The sequence below is a fragment of the Oryctolagus cuniculus genome, chromosome 2 (assembly GCF_964237555.1).
Source record: "Oryctolagus cuniculus chromosome 2, mOryCun1.1, whole genome shotgun sequence".
In the NCBI taxonomy this organism is placed as follows: domain Eukaryota; kingdom Metazoa; phylum Chordata; class Mammalia; order Lagomorpha; family Leporidae; genus Oryctolagus; species Oryctolagus cuniculus.
Window position 1 is genome coordinate 124095144 of NC_091433.1, and position 6020 is coordinate 124101163.

At 37.8% G+C, this 6020-nt stretch overlaps 1 non-coding gene across 1 annotated transcript; it reads right to left on the reverse strand.

The window, feature by feature from the left end:
* Positions 1–3995: 3995 nt before the first annotated feature.
* On the reverse strand, positions 3996–4154 carry LOC127490478 (U1 spliceosomal RNA). The gene has a single exon (XR_007918425.2). It is a non-coding gene; the product is annotated as a U1 spliceosomal RNA (small nuclear RNA).
* Between the last annotated feature and the right edge of the window lie 1866 nt (positions 4155–6020).

A 6020-nucleotide genomic window follows, 5' to 3' on the forward strand; every position in this document is an offset into this window, starting at 1 on the left:
TACTTACTGTATGCTAAACTGATCTTCTGTATATAAAGAGAATCGAAAATGAATCTTGATGTGAATGGAAGGGGAGAGGGAGTGGGAAAGGGGAGGGTTGCGGGTGGGAGGGACGTTATTGGGGGGAAGCCATTGTAATCCATAAGCTGTACTTTGGAAATTTATATTCATTAAATAAAAGTTAAAAAAAAAAGAAAAATCATTATTGTGGTAAATTTGAGACTTTCAATTCACAAAATGGTATGCTTTATTTTCCTAGAATTTTCTTAATTTTCCTATGCAATGTTTCATACTGTATCTTCCTGTATTGATTTCACACATCTCATTAAATTTTTATTAAATATTTGATTTAACACCAATGTAAGAGATAATTTAAAAATTTCCTTTTCAAATTATTTATTGTTACTTTGAAATTTAATTGACTTTTTTTTTTTTTTTTTTTGACAGGCAGAGTGGACAGTGAGAGAGAGAGAGAGAACGGTCTTCCTTTGCCGTTGGTTCACCCTCCAATGGCCGCCGCGGCTGGTGCGCTGTGGCCGGCGCACCGCGCTGATCCGATGGCAGGAGCCAGGAGCCAGGTGCTTTTCCTGGTCTCCCATGGGGTTTAGGGCCCAAGCACCTGGGCCATCCTCCACTGCACTCCCTGGCCACAGCAGAGAGCTGGCCTGGAAGAGGGGCAACCGGGACAGAATCCAGCGCCCCGACCGGGACTAGATCCTGGTGTGCTGGCGCCGCTAGGCGAAGGATTAGCCTAGTGAGCCGCGGCGCCGGCCCTTGACTTTTACATATAGACCTTCTATCTGTCAGATTGCCAAATTCACTTGATAATTCTAAGAATTTTTAAAATAGATGTCTTAGGCTATTCTACTTCAACAATCTTTCCACTTGCAAGAAGAGTCATTTTTTCTTTTTTCTCTCTCTAGTGTTTTGCCTTTGATTTCTTTCTTGAATTACTATATCAGCTCATGCTTGTGGTACCATGTTGAAATCAAAGTGGAGACAGTGGTATTCCTGGCCCCTTTCCTGATCTTACATGCAGCATTCATTCTTATAACTAAAAGAGGCCCACAGCAAAAGGCAAATGTGAAGCTCCATGTTCAGAAATTATTAAGAATTTCAAGACAACAGCAGCCCATCAGGAGTGAAGTGCAGGACCCTTTGAAGTGAGGGCGCTGATAAAGCTGGCCTTGATTATAATGCCAGCTGTGCACTTTTCATTAATTCCCTTTATCAAGTTAAGCATTGTTTGTTGACAGTGTTAATTATGAGTCAGTTTTGAATTTTTTCCAACTACTTTTTCTCTACTTAGTTAATCAAATGATTTTTTCAATATTTCAGTTAATTTGGTGAACTAGATTAATTTTCAGTTTTTGAAGCTAATTTACATTCTTGTTACAAACCCCATATCATAATGTATTATTTTTTATTTATAGCTAGATTAAATTTGCCTCTCTTTTCTCAAAGATTTTCATATTTATGTTAATGACATATTTAGTTCTACAATTCCTTCTTTTGTGATGTATCAGTCTCATTTTTGGCACCATAGTTTCGCTGACCTCAAAAAAGTGAGTTGGGTGCCTTTCATTTATTTTACGAAACAATTTATGTAAGATGGGTAAAATTTATACCTCGAAGTTTAATATAGTTAATGAAGGAAACCATCTGGCTTGGGGATTTCTTTGTGGGAAAACTATCACAATTATTGTTAAAGTTTAGTTTCTTTCATAGTTTTAGAGCTAGTCAGGTTTTCTATTTGTCTTTGTTTCTGTTTGGTAATTTGTTTCTTTAGGAAATTTGCACTGTAAGTCAAAGGGCAACCACACCCTCCAAGTGCCCCAGCATTCCACCTCCTGCATTGTAAGGAGATCTCTGTTTATCAAACTTTTGCTCTGTGAAGAGGCATTGATCTTATTGAAGTTGAATTAGCTGGAGATTTGCTTACAGTCTCTGTGAGGGTTCTTCAAAACTAAAGTTCATGGAAAGGTTGGATATTTAGTCATATTGTTATATAGTGTCTGGGATTCCCACATCCTGTCCTGGAACTCCTAGGTTCATGTTCTGTCTCCCCCAGATTCCAGTTTGCTGTGGGTGTGCACCCTAGGAGGCAACAGTGTTGACTCAAGCGGTCATGTTCCTGCCATACATACATGCATTCAGCTCTTGACTCTTGATTTGGCCTGGTCCAATCCTAGCCTTTGTTGGCACTTGGGGAATGAGCCAGTGACTCGGATCTAACACTTGTGTGCTCTCTCTTTTACTTTCTCTGTCTCTGAAAAAAAGCTTATGGAAAAATGGATTAAGAGGATAAATTTATTTGGTGCAAAAATGTTTTTGATATCCATGCATACTTTCATAGTACACATTTTCTTCTTTTTTATTTTAGGATTTATTTTATTTTACTTGAAAGAATGAAAGAGAAGAAGAAAGAGATCTCTTCCATCTGCTGGTTTACTCCCCCATATGGCCCCAAAACCAAGTCTGTTCCAATCTGAAGCCAGGAGACTGGAACTCCATGATGATTTCCCACATAGAGGTGACAGTTGCCCAAGCACTTGGGCCATCTTCTGATGCCTTCCCAGGCACATTAGCAGAAAGCTGTATTAGAAGTAGAGCACTTAGGACTTGAACTGGTGCTCAGTTTCCTATATGGGATGCTAGTGACACAGGAGTCACAATGACAGCTCCAATAATGCACATTTTCAGTGAACCTTTTGAGGACTCCTCAGGTGCATGGCTTTAAAAAAAATTGCACAGAAATAAACTTATCTTTTAATGTCATTTTACAAAACCTTTTTGAAGTACCTTTATGTTACTTAATTCTCTTTTAACTTCCAATGCTTTGATGGTGAGTCTAAAGCTTCAGGCCTCTCCCTCCCTTGAGGCAACATTTCTCAAGGTTTCTGGAGTACTAAGCCATAGAAAATCCAGCCTGCCAGGCCTTATACCACCTGCCAGCTAAACAGACAATCCAAGACTGGCAGTCCTCCTTCTTTCTTCCAGTCTTGCCCCGGCCTTTGTTTACTCTGTAAAATCGTTACTTGGCAGAGCAAGCTGTCTGTAGGGCTTTGGAGCCCCTATGTTTGAATCAGACAGGCCAGCTCACTGGTCTCGGGCATGTTGTTCTTTTCCTCTCATGCCAGCCAACTGTCCTCTGATGGAGTTACTTTTCTCTACACCAGTATTCCACCTCAACAGATTACCTCCAGATATCAAAGTGGCTGTAGTCCTCAGCTCCAAAAAGGGACTCACACTTCTCGAGTTCAGTTATTTGAGTTTCCTTTGAGTATGCAGCTTGTCGCTGGCTTTATAACAACGAGTGACCTTTACTGGTTGGTCTGGAAGCTTCCTGTTGTTTAAGCAGGAGTGACACAGACTCTCATGTCCTTCTATATCCTAACCAGGAGTGGACCTTCTTCCCTCCATACTTTTGATTTCCCTTTCTTCACTGTGGTGTTATCCCTGCAGCAATCAAGTTTCAGAACAGTTTGGGTAGTGGAAGTTCTGAAATTCTTAAGGAGATGATTTAAAAAGATCATTTTTGATCTAATGATATGAAAAAATTTTAATCATGTACATGACAGAGACACATCTAAACATAATAATTACTTCATTTTTAGCTTGTCACTGCTTGTTAAATGATTTTAGAACTTCCATGGTAAAAACATAAAATATAAGTGACTTGACTACATTTAAATATGAAGCAAATATTTAAATATTATAAAATGCCTACTTAATAAGTTTATATTTATAATTCAATTATGTATATTTGTTATGTTAGAATTTTGTTGTTGATATACTTTGCTTACAAAACAATTTTAGAATCATATGTAAAAATGACCCTTATAATCTGTCTGTTACAATAACATTCATGTTATCAATTGTTAATATGTGGATTTGGTAGCTGGGTAATTTCTAAGTCTATATGATATACAAATTTAAGTTCCTTTGACATGCATACTTTTATTCTGCATCTTTAAAAAAAAAATAATCTTTCAGGGGAGAACGCGTGTGCAGTCACGCACTACCACAAATTATGCAATCGAGTTTCCCACCTTTTGGGAAATTGCGGGATCAACACATCCCAAGTGCCATGGATGAAGCTCCTCCTCGGGAAACCACTTTCATGATCATGGTATCCCCTGCCAAGTAAGCATTCTGTCTTCCATCATTTTGATAGCAGTAAGGTATTTAATATACATGTTCTCATTTTACTTAATATGATGTTTTTTTTTTTCTACTCATAATTCCTCTTTTAGGTATTCTTTTTTTTTTTTTCAGATATGGGCACCCAAGTTGCATCTTTTTTTTTTAACTTTTATTTAATGAATATAAATTTCCAAAGTACGAATTATAGATTACAATGGCTTCCCCCCCCATACCGTCCCTCCCACCCACAACCCTCCCCTTTCCCACTCCCTCTCCCCTTCCATTCACATCAAGATTCATTTTCAATTATCTTAATATACAGAAGATCAGCTTAGTATACATTAAGTAAGGATTTCAACAGTTTGCTCCCACACAGAAACATAAAGTGAAAAATAATAGATGATTTTTTTTAAATGATGATGTAATCAGATCAGACCTATTGTCATGTTTAATCCCAGTGAGAGTCAAGTTGGGAGTTGATAATTTCTTTTTTTTTTTTTTTTTTTTTTTTTTACAGAGGATCAGTTTAGTATGCATTAAGTAAAGATTTCAACAGTTTGCACCCCCATAGAAACACAAAGTGAAATATATTGTTTGAGTACTCGTTATAGCATTAAATCTCAATGTACAGCACATTAAGGACAGAGATCCTACATGAGGAGTAAGTGCACAGTGACTCCTGTTGTTGACTTTACCAATTGACACTCCTGTCTATGGCATCAGTAATCTCCCTATGCTCCAGTCATGAGTTTCCAAGGCTATGGAAGCCCTCTGAGTTCTCCGATTCTTATCTTGTTTAGACAAGGTCATAGTCAAAGTGGAGGTTCTCTCCTCCCTTCAGAGAAAGGTACCTCCTTCTTTGAAGACCTGTTCTTTCCACTGAGATCTCACTCACAGAGATCTTTTGCCAGAGTGTCTTGGCTTTCCATGCCTGAAATACTCTCATGGGCTTTTCAGCCAGATCCGAATGCCTTTAGGGCTGATTCTGAGGCCAGAGTGCTATTTAGGACATCTGCCATTCTATGAGTCTGCTGAGTATCTCACTTCCCATGTTAATATGATGTTTTATGTGATAGTGAAACTTCAGTTTTCTGTTTTTAATTCTTCATTGAACTTGCATAATTCTTTATAATGCAAGAATTTTATTGTGTATCTGGCATAAAGCAAATGAAGAATATATCCACAGAGATAGGAATAATTAGACTTCCTGGGCAGCTGCAATACTAAACTTCCCATAAGTTGTTAGTAGAAAGACTGCTTCAAAATTCTTCCTTTATTTTACCTGCAGTTTCACCTTACAACTTTCCAGAAATCACTCTATAAATCAGGTGATGTCTGTAACTCTTTTGCACTTGCTGTTTTTCCACATTGTTTTGTGAAACTACCAACTATAGTGGAAAATAGAGAAAACAATTACATATATACAAACAAGACAGTATGGATTCTCATCATCCCCAGTGACCAGGTGGACCTAAGGAAGCAGTGCTAGTTTTCATGCAGTTTTGCTGCCCCTTACCTCTGTTGTGTGAGAAAAAATAAGCAGATGGTTCATTTATTGAAAGCGCCATGTGGTGGGGTTGTCAATGAGGCCTCAGAAACATCACAACTGATGTAAATTATCAGTGTTGCAAATAACCTTGAGCATTTTATTACACGGGAATTTTTGCAAGCAAATGCCATAAAGCAATATTTAAGATGGCATGTTGAAAGTTCAGTTATGACAAACTTTTGACTTCAAGGATATCTGTATTTTATAATGAAGTTATGAATTAGAAGAATTAGGTTTTGTTTTCCAAATCTATGGTGATGGTTTTCTCTTGGAATAGCAGGGTACTATGGTAGTGAACTAGAGAGCAGTAGGCTCTTATTCTTAT